A 16748-nucleotide genomic window follows, 5' to 3' on the forward strand; every position below is an offset into this window, starting at 1 on the left:
CTCCCTCCCTCCCTTCTTTCCTTCCTTCCTTCCTCCCTATTTCCTTCCTTCCTTCCTCCTTCTCTCCTTTACCTCCCTCCTTCCCTCCTTTACCTCCCTCCTTCCCTCCCTCCCTTCCTTCATTCCTTCCTTCCTACACAGAGTCACAGAACCTCAGTTCAAATCCCTTCTCAGCCACTTGTAACTTTGGGTAAGTTGGGTAAGCCCTTAACTTTTTTTTTTTTTAAACCCTTAACTTCTGTGTATTGACTCCTAGGTGGAAGAGTGGTAAGGGTAGGCAATGGGGGTCAAGTGACTTGCCTAGGGTGACACAGCTGGGAAGCATCTGAGGCTGGATTTGAACCTAGGACCTCTGTCTCTAGGCCTGGCTCTCAATCCACTGAGCTACCCAGCTGCCCCCTAAGCCCTTAACTTTGATGGGCCTCAGTTTCCTTATCTGCACAAGGACCAAATGGAAAGTTCCTTCTGGTTGTACTTATATGATCCCAAACCACCCACGATTTTACCAGATCATTTTACCATTCCCGTAAGGCTATTAGGCATTTTCCCTTCACTCAAAGACTCCCTCCAATATCTGAGGAGAGTAAAATACTAGTCCCTTCTCTGCATTGTAAATGCCACAAAATGAATTTACCGTATGAATGCTAGTCTATGTTTAAAAAACAACAACCCAACATCTTGGAAATCTACAGGCTAGTATTCCTAGGGGAGTGCTCAAATGAGTCAGATTCTGGTGTTCCCTAGGGAAGCCCTGGTAGAGACATAAGCCAAAGAATTATGAGTGTAATTAAATTCATTATTTAAGTCTTCAGTATTTAAAAATTTGTGAGATTTTGTGAATTGATGCAGAGCAAAGTAAGCACAAACAGGAGAACAATTTATATAGTGAACACAATAATTTAATGGAAAACATCATTGAAAACTAAAACTTCCATGATTAATTGTGATTTCAGAGGCTCCAGACTGAAGCTTGCTTTGATCTTTTTGGCAGAGAGGTGATAGACTAGGACCTCAGGAGAAGACAGAAATGGTCAGACATCAGATGTGGCAGATATTGATTTGTTAGGGGGAAGGAGGTTGGGTGGAAAGGTCATTGAAAGGAATAATAGCAATGTTGAAAAGTAAAGCATCAACTAAACACGTACATAGTTTTTAAAGGGAATACCTGGAACATTGCTCTTCACAGCTTCTAGAGCAGTTAAGTCTCTGTGAACTGAGGAGTAATGGGTAATTCATATTTGGTTTATGTTGTAAAGAATTTGTGGATAGAGTGCTGGCCTGGAGTCAAGAAGACATCTTCCTGAGTTCAAATGTGTCCTCAGACACTTCCTAGCTGTGTGACCCTGGAAAATTACTTCCACCTCCGTTTCTTCATCTGTAAAATGAACTGGAACCACTCTAGGATCTTTGCCAAGAAACCCCCCAATGGGGTCAGGAAGAGTCAAAAATGACAACAAGAACAACAAGGAAATCATGGGCACCATAGCCCTGTTGTGTGATTGATTGATCGCGATAATATTTGCAAAGTTCTTAGCATAGGCATAGTGCCTGGCACAGAGAAGGTGCTATAGACATGCTTATTCCTTTCCTCTTCTCTTTCCCCATGTATAGACTCAGACTCATTTCCCTGTGTTTGTTAACTTATAAAGAAGACAGAACTATTAAATAGTCATAACACCACTCTTTAATCAAGGGAAAGGGGGATTAGGGCTATTTGGCCTCTTTTGCAGAGCTGTGCCTTGTGCAGAATCCAAGAATTGAACATTGCTTCAATTCTTGAGAAACCCAATTCCCTAGAGGAACCAGGATAAGATCTATTTGTAATGGTTGCGCTCTGGAAATTTGCCTTAAAAACTCCAAAAATCAGGTTATAGTTCATGATCCCTTCTCTTGACCCCAAACTATCTAATTCCCTTTTATCATCTTGCTGTCCTTGGCTCCAAATTACCTTTCTCTCAGCCTGGCCTCAAAAGCCTTCCTTTTGGCCTAAGGCTAAAAGTGGCTCCTTCAGAGGAAAATTGTTGGTCAGTTTAAAATCCTTCAGTTTCCTTCCCATTCAAAGCAAAGCCTTTCCTCAAACATGTCTTGTCATTTTACAATGACACAATGACCAAAAATGAACTTTTCTTTACTTCAGAACACGCGTTAATCAGAAAAACCTTGCTCTCTGCAAACAAATAACAGCTTGAAAAAAAAAAAGTGAACTTACAGCAGCACTCAAATAACCAAGTTAATACCTAGAATAAATGCATCCCATCACCCACATTATTAAAACATTAAGTGCACTTGGTATACAGTATTTCACACATTATACCAAAACTGGGAAGAAAAGGTTAGAATTTTAAAGTTAGGAATTTCTGGACCTTCTTTTGCCTTTTGCTGGATCTCCTCCTATCCAGATCTCCAGCTCCTGTCCCGTCTCTTCAGCTTTTGGGAGGAATTAATTGTTAACACAACTTTAGACATTTAAATCACAAGCTTTAAGGTTATTAGTGAATCCTTTTTAATACATCACAAATGCAATATAAGCAAAACCTCAAGGAATTGAGAAGAAATCCAGAACTTAAGTTCTTTAAGCTTCTGTGAGAAGCTCTTTTGCAAAAATTTACAACCATTTAAACTTTAAACCCTTAAACCTTGGCTTTTCAGTTCATGAAGCAGCTTTCTCCATTTAATCGACTTAAATGTATCTTCAGGCTCCCTCACTCCAGCTCAGCTTCTCATTCAAAGCTTTCAGGCCGCCATTCACATCTCTGAACTACTCTCCGTGCTCTTCTACTCCAGACATGCTTCACTCACTTTCACATGCAACAACACACACACACACTAGGAGCTTGTAGTGGGCTGAACTAGACTCCATTTTGGCCAGCTTACCTTGGGATTTGACTTTGTTTGCCATTTATCTAAGTATTTGCATGCATTAGACCCATACTTTGAAAACATATATCTTGCCGCAGTATTGGTAGGAGGTTCATCGGACTGCTGGTTATTTCCACCTCCTGGGTCCACAGATTTACTGTTCCCCATTTCTTCCAGACACCCCCGGGCTGGTTCTGGTTCTGCAACTCTCTGTGGGTCCACGGACTGTCGCCTAAAACTCCCCCTTAATTACAGAGTGGGTCACCCCCAAATACACAAAACCGAGAGCCACTTGCCTGGCCCCTCCGCTAAGCGGACTCCTGACTCAACCCCAAATGGGCTGTGTGGGTACCTCACGTCTTGGAGTCCTTGTTAGCAGGGCGGCTCAGGCTGCTGGGACTTCGGATCTCGCTGGGGAAGCTCCATTTTTGTTAACTTATAAAGAACACAGAACTATTAAATAGTCATAAAAACCACTCTTTAATCAAGGGAAAGGGGATGAGGGCTACTTGGCCTCTTTTGCAGAGCTGCACCTTGTGCAGAATCCAAGAATTGAACCCTGCTTCGCTCTGATCCCAGACCCCCTGGGAGTGACACCGCACTAGAGGATGACTCCAAGGAACAAAGGAAGTTGGGGAACTTATATACCATTTGAGAAGATCCAGGGGCTGGGAGAGATGATTGACATTGTACTGGTAAGAATGGGATTTACAATCAAGCTAGGGAAAGGAATCATAGCTAGAGGCTAGGGTGTAAGGGAAGGGGCTGCTTACACAATGAATACTAAAGGGCGGTCCATGCCCAGGTCTGCCTTCCCATACAATGGGCAAGACTACCTAAGACAAAAGGGTATTTAGCATTTACCCTGGGGTCCATTATTCAGTCTGCTACTGCTAGCCTGAGATTCCCTTCAGGGTGGATTCTCACCGGAACAGGGAAGCACAAGCTTTTGGGGGTCTCTGTCCTACAAACTATTTCTAAAACTTGGGGTTCATCAGATCTCACTAAGCCACAAGTTTGGGGTCTCTAGATTCCACGTCAACAGATTATAACAGCTTCTAGAGTTTTAAAATAGGGACCCTCTGAAGCTCAGTTCCTGAACACCCTGATTCATGATTTGAGAAGAAGCTTCAGGAAGACCTAAAGTCTTGTTGGCTGGTGGCCATGGGTGTGCTGAACCTTACACCTCAGGGATGGATCCAGAAAAGTTTACCTTTGGAAACTCTCCATTGCCTGAGGAAGAAAACCAGTATGTGGGCATGATGTTCTTTTTGAATGACTGATATCAGGTATATGCCCCAAAGGTTAATGCCTGATCTAACTCAACCTCATTGGATTATATCACAAGTGGCTGTGAAAGACTGATCTGAGAAAAAAGACTTCAGGAACCCCCTGAAGAAAATTTAATTAATGAAAGACTCTGGAAGTTACTATAACCAATTATAACTTCAGTTGACTAATGGTCAATTATACTTCTGTTTTTTTCAGGAATGACTTGTTAGACTATGGATGAAGAATTAGGAAAATATTTTCAAAAATGACTAATGTGTTTTGTTAAATGACTTATAAGTATTATCCATTCTGTATGTGCTATTATTATTTCCATTTTATAGATAAGGAAGTTGACTTATTAACTTGGTTTGTTGTTGTGGGGTCGTTTTGGTGGTGTCTGATTCCTTGTGAAACCATTTGGGGTTTTCTTGGCAAAGATACTGGAGTGGTTTGTTATTTCCTTCTCTAGCTCATTTGACAAATAAGGAAAGTGAGGCAAACAGGGTTAAGTGATTTTTCCAGGGACACACAGCACTTAGTGTCTGAGGCAAGATTTGAACTCTCAAGTCTTCCTGATTTCAGGTCCAGCACTCTAACTTCTGTGCCACTTAGCTGCCTGAGGGCACGTGTGTGAGTGTACTTGCACATATATACACATACATGCACATTATGGATATATGCATGCTATGCTTTATTACAGCTTTATTCTTGTGTGTCATATGTAATAGAAGATAGATTGGTGTATGGGATGCTCGTTAACTTTTTTTTGGAAAATTTTCATTTAGTTAATTAATTTGGAATGTTTTTCCATGGTTACATGATTCATTTTCTTTCCCTCCCTTCCTCCCACCCCCCTCCCATAGCCAACAAGCAATTCCACTGGGTTTTACATGTGTCATTGATCCAGACCTATTTCCATATTATTGATATTTACACTAGGGTGCCCATTTAGTCTACATCCTCAATTATGTCCCCATTGACCCATGTGTTCAAGCAGTTGTTTTTCTTCTGGGTTTCTGCTACCACAGTTCTTTCTCTGGATGTGGATAGTGTTCTTTCTCATAAGTCCCTCAGAATCGTCCTGGATTCTTGCATTGCTGCTACTAGAAAAATCTGTTATGTTCGATTGTACCACAGTATATCAGTCTCTGTGTACAATGTTCTCCTGGTTCTGCTCCTTTCACTCTGCATCAATTCCTGGAGGTTGTTCCAGTTCACATGGAATTCCTCCAGTTCATTATTCCTTTCTCATTAACTTTTGATGTCCACATTTCACCCAACTCTCACCTGACTCCAAGATGCTGGAGCATATGCAGCAATCATGCCTCAGTAAATCCATTTTAGTTTTGGTTTTTTTTATTTTTTATTTTTTATTTTACACCCTTAACTTCTGTGTATTGACTTATAGGTGGAAGAGTGGTAAGGGTAGGCAATGGGGGTCAAGTGACTTGCCCAGGGTCACACAGCTGGGAAGTGTCTGAGGCCGGATTTGAACCTAGGACCTCTTGTCTCTAGGCCTGGCTCTCAATCCACTGAGCTACCCAGCTGCCCCAGTAAATCCATTTTAGCAGACTGGCTAAAGCAGGTTGAGGGGAACTGATGGACCTCAGACCTGTTGTTGACTTAGAGAGGTGTCTCATCCTAAACTTTCCCCAGCAGAATGGGAAGATGAAAATAATTTGTTCCAGCGGCTCTGAAGGCAGCTGAAGCAGGCACTGTGATGAGCTTAAAGCTTGGTTAGACATCAAAGATGCCAAGGTTATCCACTGTATCATCACCCATCATCTTGACTTTTGTTTTGCCACTGGACTTGAATAACTCTAGAAGGGAGAATGAGGACAACTTCAAGAAACTCTGCCTCTGGGGGCAGCTGGGTAGCTCAGTGGATTGAGAGCCAGGCCTACAGAGGGGAGGTCCTAGGTTCAAATTTGGCCTCAGACAATTAGCTGTGTGACCTTGGGCAAGTCACTTGACCCCTATTGCCTAGCCCTTACCACTCTTCTGCCCCGGAGTAAAAAAGAAAGACTCTCTGCTTCACTTAAATCCATTTTACACCCATTACATCATTTTGGTCCCCATGAGTCCACAAGACAACTCCCACCTAATATAAATAACTATTGTAATGCAGGGTTACTAGCAGAAGCCTTTGGTTCTTGCAAATTCAACTACAAGTAGCCCTGGCAGTTAGGTTTTAGAATTTTCAGAAAGTCAGTTGGAGCCTGAGGCTATAAATAGGGCTGAAGTTCCAACTGACAGGCTTTTGTCTTCTGGCTTTGCCTTTGCCTATTGGCTTTGCTTTTGACTCTGCCTTGGCCTGTGTTATGTCTTTTGGGACATTTGGATCTATCTGATTTCTCTGGTCCTCTCCCTGATCTCTCCATATTACATCCCTGCTATTTTCCCTGAATTTCCTTTTGGGCCCTGGGAGGAAAGGTGGGCTTGGTGGTTGGGCATCATGGGTTTAGTTTCTGTAGGCAAGTAGGGCATCCTAAAACAAGCCACCCCTAATTTAGTGATTTGATAAATACTTTATTTCAAAAGACAGTCAAACCTTCTTGACTGGGAGAGCTGGCCTCTCTGTCTAACCCCCTCCTGTGACCCTTCCTCCCCCCCATCATCTTTCTTCCTAGTGGCTGTTACAAAACCCTAAACCCCTCTCTCCTTCTGATTACCCTGACATTTATAAATCCTCTTCTTACCTACTCAAAGCCTCTGGCGAATCATTGTATTGAAGATTAAGGCAAGGACTGAAGAGGGAAGGAATTATTTTCTTTTTATTTCTTGAGGGAACCGCAGGCATCCATCTTGGCAGTACCTACCGGAGACTTCCTGCAGCCATCATTTTAACTGGCAGGGAGGAGCCCTTTGACTCTTCCCTCAAGGGATTTTAGAAATTAACAAGAGAAGCCCTCCAGCCAGATTTAAAATATTTTTGACTGGCCCAACTCCTTTTGAATCTTAGAGATACCTTCCCTGCCTGAAGAACCCAGCCTATTTCCTCAGTATCCTCTGTCTCTAGCCTCAGTGAATAAGCCTGTTTGAGCTGGCCTCCCATATACTCCTGTCCATTCCCTTACCTTCCTGTATACCACCTACCTCATTCATCCCTACACTCAGCTATCCCCTTTCATTCTTCCTCCAATCACCTCATCACCTTTATCCCTCCCTTAACCAAGGTTACCCACTATTTCATAACACTATACATAATGACATTTGTATCATTTATATATTATATTGTCATATATATTATATATTGTAATTGACATTATTGTGTACATATTGTAATTGATAATTACATATTATATTGTAATTGATATGTATTATTTTATATATTATATTGTAATTAAATATATTATTATTGTATATATTGCAATTGATAATAAATAAAATATATCAGTATATCAAGCCACACTTTTAAGGGATCTATATCATTTGTTCTAAGGGGTTAGACTTATACAATGATATCATCAGATACTCCTAGTTTTCAACCAAGGAAAGAGAGTGGGGCCTACAAACTAACAATGGCCAATGAGCTTGACTTCTACTCCTGGAAAAATTCTAGAACACATCATTAAAGTAATGGATTATAAGCACTTAGCAGGGGACACAGCAATCACTAAAAGCCAGCGTGACTTTATCAAGAATAGCATGCCAGGCTGAGATAATTTCCTTTCTTGACAGGGTAGCTAGACAGACAGATAAGGAGCATAATTGTAGACATCCCGTGCTTAGATTTCAGCAAACCATTTAAGACAGTCTCTCATGTTACACTTGAGGAGAAAATGGAGAGATAGAGCCTATGTGATAGTAGACTTGGAACTGTTTTGAATGACCAGAGAAACTGAGCGACTATGAGAGTAAGCAGTTTGGAAGGAGGTTTCTAAAGGAGAGTCCTAGGGATCTCTCCTTGGTCTTGTTCTATTTCACACTGTTATTAGTGCCTTTGTTGAATGTATAGATGGCCTACTTTCCATTTTTTCTGATGGCATAAATCTAAGAGAGGTTGCTAGCAAATTAGATGTCAGAATTAGGACCCCAAAAGATAAGAACAAGAAAGGACAATTACCCAAACAGAATTTGATGAAACAAGAGGAATAAATGTAAAGTTCTACATTTGAATTTCAAAATATTAACTTTTACCTAACTAGTTTAACTAAATAAATAAATAATTAATTAACTAAAAGTATGCAAAAGGTGTAGCTAAACAATAGTACTTGAGAAAAGTCATTAGGGATTGTGGAGGAGTCTATATTCACTATGAATCAAAAGCACGACCTAGCAGCCCCCAAAGCTAGTGCTATGTAGCCTAGGCTCTAATGGATAGCTAGGTGATATAGTGGATGGAGCACTTGGCTTTGAATCAAGAAGACTCCTCCTAGGGTAGCTCAGTGTATTGAGAGCCAGGTCTAGAGATAGGTGATCCTGGGTTCAAATCTGGCCTCAGACATTTCCTAGCTGTATGATCCTGGGCAAGTCACTAAAACCCCACTGCCTAGCCCTTACCATTCTTAATTCTAAGGCAGAAGATAAGGGTTTAAAAAAAAAAGAAGACTCATTCTCATGAGTTCAAATTTGGCTTCAGAAGAGCTGTGTGATCCTGGGCAAGTCACCTAATCCTGTTTGCCTCAGCTTACTTGTCTATAAAATGAGCTGGAAAAGGAAATGGCAAACTACCTCATTGTCTTTTCTTTTCTTTTCAACCCTTAACCTTTGTGCATTGGCTCCTAGGTGGAAGAGTGGTAAGGGTGGGCAATGGGGGTCAAGTGACTTGCCCAGGGTCACACAGCTGGGAAGAGTCTGAGGCCGGATTTGAACCTAGGACCTCCCATCTCTAGGCTTGACTCTCAATCCACTGAGCTACCCAGCTGGCCCTCATTGTCCTTTCTAAGAAAGACCCATTTGGAGTCATGAAGTTAGACACCACTAAAACTGCTGAACAATAACAATTAGGTTCTAATGAAACAGCCAAATTGGAGAAGGGTGGAGAATCAGACCTACTATGTTCTATTTGGCAGTAACATATTCAGTTCTCAGGACATTTTCCTAAATATGTATATGAGCAAGGTGTCCAGAAGTGGGTAAGCCGGGGATTAAGAGCATCAAGGAAAATGCCAGATGAAAATTGGCTGAAGGTCCTGGAAATGGTAATCTTGGGAAAAGATATGTCTGAGTGAATGATAAAGAAAGACACTCTTTTATATGACCTCTGGCCAGTCTCTTACTTATTCCCATAAAACTATAGTGGTAAAATGAATAAGAAACAAAAAAGATGCTCAGCAGCCACTGACTCAGGGGTGGTTTAGTTGGCAACAGAGATGGCTCCACAGCAAAGAATCTAGAAGGCTTAAGAGAACAAAGGACAAGGTTCACTCACTTGAAGTTATGCCCACTTATCTGTTGATAAAGCACTAGTATTTATTTCCCTTACACAATACTCTTATGCAGGTTATCATCTCTCCTCAGATGACTACTGGATCTATTTTTCCTTCCATACCTCTTTCCTGGGTTCCAATCTTGTCCTTCCTCTAGGTCATGTCTATTTATTAGCCATATCCTGCAAAGCGCTTTTCTGGGCTCTCTTTTCTCTTCCAATAGGATTTCCCTTGGTGATTTCATCAACTCCATGGGAACACTTATCATATCTACGAAGATGATTCTCAGACCTATTTATCTAGCATGTGATAGGACCCAGGTTTCTCTCCTCCTATTGTTTTGCCTTCCCCAAACTCAACATTTCTAGAACAGAATTATCTTTTTCCCCTAAATCCTCCAAACTCCTTATTACCATTGAGAACACCACCACCACCCTCCCAGTCATGTCCAATTTCCCAACCTCAGGGTTATCCTCAATACCTCTCCTAAACTGCGAGGGATGTTCCTACCTTACAACATCTCTCATCTAGCTCTCCTTTCCTCCACTTACTCAACCACCACACTGGTCCTGAACCCCATGTGCTGATAACCGATTATTGCACTAACCTGCTGGCGTGATCTTTCTAGAACACAGTTCTGACTATGTCATCATCATACTTGATGAACTCTAGTGGCTTCTTATATCTCCAGGATCAAATATTAAATCCTCTGTTTGGCAATTAAAGCCCTTCATAATCCAGTCCTTTCCTATCTTTCTAGTCTTCCATGGATGATAGACTCCATCAGCAACTGGCTTTCTTGCTGCTCTTTGCTCAAGAAACTCCATTTCTGTTCCTTCCCAAGGGCCACCCCTCAATGCATAGAAGACTTTCCCATCTCTCTTTCACTTTTTGATATCCAGGGCCACTTTTCAGAACAAATTCCACCTCCTGTTTGGATCCTTTCCCACCACACTCTTCCTGATTTCTTCCCTCTGAACTACCTTCCATTTCCATGTCTCTCCTACTGGTTTGCAAGGTTTTCAAGGACAGGAAACATGTGATAGCCTTCCTTTGGGTCCTTGCACATAGCAAGCACTAAATATGTCTTCACTGTACAATCTAGCCCCTTCCTTCCTTTCTAGCCTTCTTACACCTTAATCTGTGTTCTGGCTTTACTGGCCTATGCATTTGCTTGAACATGACTCTGCTTTCTACCTCTGTGTTTTTCCTTTCTTTCTTTTTCTGAAACTCTTACTTTCTGTCTTAATAACAACTCCAGTACAGAAGGGCAAGGGATAGGTGAATGAGGGTAAGTGACTTACTCAAGGTCACATAGCTAGGAAGTGTCTGAGGCCAAATTTGAATGGAGGTCCTCCCAATAGTCCTGGTGTTCTCTCCACTGAGTCACCTAGCTGCCCCTTTTCTGTCTTTTCCCTGGCTATCCCTTAAATCTGAAATGCTCATCCCCCCTTCATTTACTTAGTTGCCTTGACTTCCTACAACTCAGCTCAAATCTTATCTTCTTCAGGGAACCTTTCTCATTCCTTTGAACTGGCAATACTTTGCCTTTTCAGATTATTCTCATATTCTTTGAATCTATCTCATATATTCCTACTTATTTACATGTTAGAATGTAAATCTTCTTGAGGACAGGGAATTTTTTTTTTTTTTTTTACCTTTCTTGTATCCCCACTGCTTAGTTCAGTGCCTGACACATTATAAGCATTTAATAAATGCTGGTTGACAGACAATGTGACCCAGGGTAGATATGCCTTGTCTTTATATTTCTGGAAGAGTATATACCCTAGGAGGGAAGAGGTGATGAGGCAGGAAAATGCAGGAATGGGAGTAGAGTGAGATAATCTGATTTAGAGGCAATGGTAAACTCTAATCTGAATGGGCCCCAGATAGACTATAGTCAAAGATTGAGGTTCTTTCCATTTCTACTTCTAATAAAAGGACCCTGGGAGAAGAAAGTGTTCTCAGCAACCCAGCACCTTGACTAGATTTACTTATTATTTCATTAAAAAGTCCCGTAGGGCCATTGAGGTGACATAGTAGATGGAGAGACTCCAGGCCTGGAGTTAAGAGGACCTGGGTTTAAATTCAACTTCCTAGTTGTGTGACCCTGGGCAAGTCACTTAATTGAAACTGCTCTTTTGCCTTGGAATCAATACACAGTATTGATTCTAAGACAGAAGGTATGGGTTTAATGTAATGGACTTCTTTACTAGCAGCAATGCAATGACCCAGGACAATTCTGAGGGACTTATGAGAAAGAACACTATTCATATTCAGAGGAAGAACTGTGGGAGTAGAAACACAGAAGAAAAGCAACTGCTTGATCACATGGGTTGAGGCGGACATGACTGGGGATATTGACTCTAAATGATCACCTTAATACAAATATTAATAATATGGAAATAGGTCTTGATAGATGACACATGTTAAAACCAGTGGAATTGTGCATCATCTATGGGAGGGGGTGGAGGAAGGGAAGGGAAAGAACATGAATCTTATAACCATGGAAAAATATTCCAAACTAATTAATTTAATAAAATATTCTATTAAAAAAATAAAAAAAAGAAGGTATAGGTTTAAAAAATAAAAAAAGAAAAAGAGGATCAGAGATATAATCATAAGAACTTTATGGGTGCTATTTTCAATTGCTTAATGTAAACTATATAATTCTTACTATGCTCAGTATCAATTCTTTTTTTTTTTTAACCCCTCATAGGTGGAAGAGTGATAAGGGTGGGTAATGGGGGTCAAGTGACTTGCCCAGGGTCACACAGCTGGGAAGTGTCTGAGGCTGGATTTGAACCTAGGACCTCCCGTCTCTAGGCCTGACTCTCAATCCACTGAGCTACCCAGCTGCCCCCCTCAGTATCAATTCTAAGACAAAAGTAAGGGTTAAAAAAAATAGTCCTATGAAATGCCTTTCCATCCTGCTCTTGAAACAGAGAAATGAGTTTTGGGGAAAGTCAAGTTGCTAATTTTCCCTAAGAGAAGAGCTCTGTGAATTGACTCAACTATTATTGATTCTAGTTTTTTGAACATCGCAATAGTCAATGCTTAGCCATCAATCTGTAAAGAGCTTATGTAGATTTCTGTAGTCATTGAACTCACGTTTTCAAAGAAGGAGGCATAGATACATTTTTCTTTTTAAAAATTAATTTTTATTGATTCTTTTTGGTTTTACAGCACATTCATTTCCAAATATATCTCTTCCCTTGCCCCTACCCAGAAAGCATTCCTCATAACAAGAAACTTAAAAGAAAAAGAAATAGTTTAGAAAAATCAAAATATAGCTTGACCATCACTGACAGGATATAAAATATTCCATATTTATACTCCTCCTCCAAGGAGTCCAGGAAGGTGCATTTTCTCTAAGTCCAAATTTATTCATTAGGCAGAAGTCTCTTAAGTCATTTACCAAGGAATTAGAAGCTTTGGGGGGTTGAGAAGATATTTTGAGAATAGAAGAGGGATGGGGACCAAGATTCGTAGACAAGTGTGATGTTCTTCGCAAACTTTGCAAACTTTGACAGTGAGTTATGCTTACTTAGAAAGATTTAAGTAAGTTGTCAGGACTCCATTCTTTGAGTTCTTGAAAAATGATTCCCGAGTGTTTTTTAAATTAAGTATATGTTTCTTTTGCATATATTTGACCAGATTCAGTCATCTCTCCTAACATTATCTTTTAGATTTCTATTTCCACTTTCTCACATATGCTAGGATGCAAGCATGGTACATTTGAGTAAGAATCCCCTTATTGGTGGAGAGAATTACTCAATAATTGTGCCTATGTGAGCTCTTCTATTCCTTCATTTCTTCATAGTCTTTCTCTTCATCCTGTGACTTCCTTCTCAAGAGACCAGTGAAGACCTCTCTTGAAGCAAGAACAACAACTCTCTTCTAATTTCTTGCCAACTCTGTTCCCCAAGCAGGCATGAATCTCAATGAGAAGAGCCTCATACAAATATGCCAGGCTTATATTTATACTCACTGGGTACTAAGATGGTAGTCCCAAAGTGATGCTGCCATGATAGTTGGCAATGGAAAAATATGACTATACAAATGGCATCTATTATATTTCACTTTCCAGTTTAATATAGAAACACTTTCTAAGTTATCTTAGTCAAATTATTTATCGATCTTCCTCCAGGCTTCTTTTCTCCTTATCTCCTTTACCCTGATGTATGAGGCAATACTGCTTTTAAAAAACAAATTATTTTCCCAAGTACATATAATAATAATTTTCAAGATATATTTTCTGAACTTGTAAGATCCAAATTTGTCCCTCTCTTCCCTCTCCTCTCCCAGAGATGGTAAGCAATTTGATTTGGGTTATACGTGTATTATCATGCAAAACAAAACAAAACAAAATATATATTGGTCATTGTTGTTAGAGAATACTCACATAAAAACCCAACCCCCTAAATAAAAACACAAATAAACTGAAGTGGAAAATAATACACTTTGATCTCTTTCTGACTTCAATAGTTCTTTCTCTGGAGATGGATGGCATTCTTTGTCTTAAGTCCTTCAGAATTGTCCTGGATCATTGTATTGCTGAGAGTAACCAAGTCTTTCACAGTTGATTAATATAGCTGTTCCTGTATACGATATTCTCCTTGTTCTGTTTATTTCACTCTGCATCAGACCATGTAGATCTTTCCAGCTTTTTCTGAAATCATCCTCTCATCATTTCTTATAGCACAATAGTATTTCAGCGCTAGCATATACCACAATTTGTTCAGCCATTCCCCAATTGATGGTGTGAGGCAATATTGTACAGAATCTAAATACATCTCTTTAAATATGTTTTTTTATTAGACATTTATTAATATTCGTTTTTAATCTGTTTACATACTTTATGCCCCTACTTTCCCCTTCACTCCCCCTCTCTCCCCCCACCCATGGCCAATGCACATTTCCACTGGTTGTAACATGTGTCCTTGTTCAGGGTCTATTTCCCATTCATGTCTGCCTCAGCCCATGCATTCAAGCAATTGTTTATCTTATATGTTTCCTCTCCTGCAGTCCTTCCTCTGAATGTGGGTAGCATCTTTACCATAAATCCCTCAGCACTGTCTTGTGTCATTGCATTGCTGCTGGTACAGGAGCCCATTACATTTGATTTTACCATAGTATATCAGTCTCTGTGTACAATGTTCTTCTGGCTCTGCTCCTTTCGCTCTGCATCTGTTCCCAGAGGTCTCTCCAATTTGCATGGAATTCCTCCAGGTTATTATTCCTTTTAGCACAATAGTATTCCATCACCCCCATATACCACAGTTTGTTCAGCCATTCCTCAATTGAAGGACATCCCCTCATTTTCCAGTTTTTTGCCACTACAAAAAGCGCAGCTATAAATATTTTCATACAAGTCTGTTTATCTATGATCTCTTTGGGGTACAAACCCAGCAGTGGTATGGCTGGATCAAAGGGCAGGCAGTCTTTTATAGCCCTTTGGGCATAGTTCCAAATTGCCAGCCAGAATGGCCGGATCATTTCACAATTCCACCAGCAATGTATCAATGTCCTGATTTTGCCACATCCCCTCCAACATTCATTACTCTCCCCTTCTTTCATTTTAGCCAATCTGCTAGGTGTGAGGTGATACCTCAGAGTTGTTTTGATTTGCATTTCTCTAATTATTAGAGATTTAGAACACTTTCTCATGTGCTTATTGATACTTTTGATTTCTTTACCTGAAAATTGCCTATTCATGTCTCTTGCCCATTTATCAATTGGGGAATGGCTTGATTTTTTATACAATCGCTTTAACTCCTTGTATATTTGAGTGATTAGACCCCTGTCAGAGTTTTTCGTTATAAAGATTTTTTCCCAATTTGTTGTTTCCCTTCTGATTTTGACTACATTATTTTTGTTTGTACAAAAGCTTTTTAGCTTAATATAATCAAAACTATTTAATTTACATTTTGTAATTTTCTCTAACTCTTGCTTGGTTTTAAAATCTTTCCTTTCCCAGAGATCTGACAAGTATACTATTCTGTGTTCACTTAACTTATTTATAGTTTCCCTCTTTATATTCAAGTCATTCACCCATTCTGAATTTATCTTGGTGTAGGGTGTGAGATTTTGATCTAGACCTAATCTCTCCCATATTGTTTTCCAAATTTCCTAGCAGTTTTTGTCAAATAGTGGATTCATGTCCCAAAAGTTGGGCTCTTTGGGTTTATCATACACTGTCTTGCTGACATCATTAACCCTGAGTCTATTCCACTGATCCTCCCTTCTATCTCTTAGTCAGTACCATATTGATTTAATGACTGCTGCTTTATAGTATAGTTTGATATCTGGTACTGCTAGGTCCCCTTCCTTCACATTTTTTTTCATTATTTCCTTTGATATTCTTGATCTTTTGTTATTCCAAATGAAATTTGTTATAGTTTTTCCTAATTCAGTAAAGAAGTTTTTTGGTAATTTGATAGGTATGGCGCTAAATAGGTAAATTAATTTGGGTAGGATGTTCATTTTTATTATGTTAGCTTGTCCTATTCATGAACAGTTAATGGCTTTCCAATTGTTGAGGTCCAGTTTTATTTGTTTGCAAAGTGTTTTGTAGTTGTTCTCCTATAATAGCTGTGTTTGTTTTGTTAGATTGATTCCCAAGTATTTTATATTGTCTAGGGTGATTTTAAATGGTGTTTCTCTTTCTACCTCTTACTGTTCTAATGTGTTGGAAATGTATAGAAATGCTGATGATTTATGTGCATTTATTTTGTATCCTGCCACTTTGCTAAAGTTGTTGATTATTTCTACAAGCCTCTTAGTTGATTCTCTAGGATTTTTTAGGTATACCATCATATCATCTGCAAAGAGTGATAGCTTAGTCTCCTCATTGCCTATTTTGATACCTTCAATTTCTTTTTCTTCTCTAATTGCTATTGCTAGTGTTTCTAGTACTATGTTGAATAATAGAGATGATAATGGGCATCCTTGTTTCACTCCTGATCTTATTGGGAAGGCTTCTAATTTATCCCCATTGCATATAATGCTTGTTGATGGTTTTAGATATATATTGTTTATTATTTTTAGGAAGGGTCCTTCTATTCCTATACTTTTCAATGTTTTCAATAGGAATGGATGCTGTATTTTGTCAAAGGCTTTTTCAGCATCTATTGAGATAATCATGTGATTTTTGTTTGTTAGACTGTTGATATGGTCAATTATGTGGATGGTTTTCCTAATGTTGAACCATCCTTCCATTCCTGGTATAAATCCCACCTGATC

The sequence above is a fragment of the Gracilinanus agilis genome, chromosome 6 (assembly GCF_016433145.1).
Source record: "Gracilinanus agilis isolate LMUSP501 chromosome 6, AgileGrace, whole genome shotgun sequence".
In the NCBI taxonomy this organism is placed as follows: domain Eukaryota; kingdom Metazoa; phylum Chordata; class Mammalia; order Didelphimorphia; family Didelphidae; genus Gracilinanus; species Gracilinanus agilis.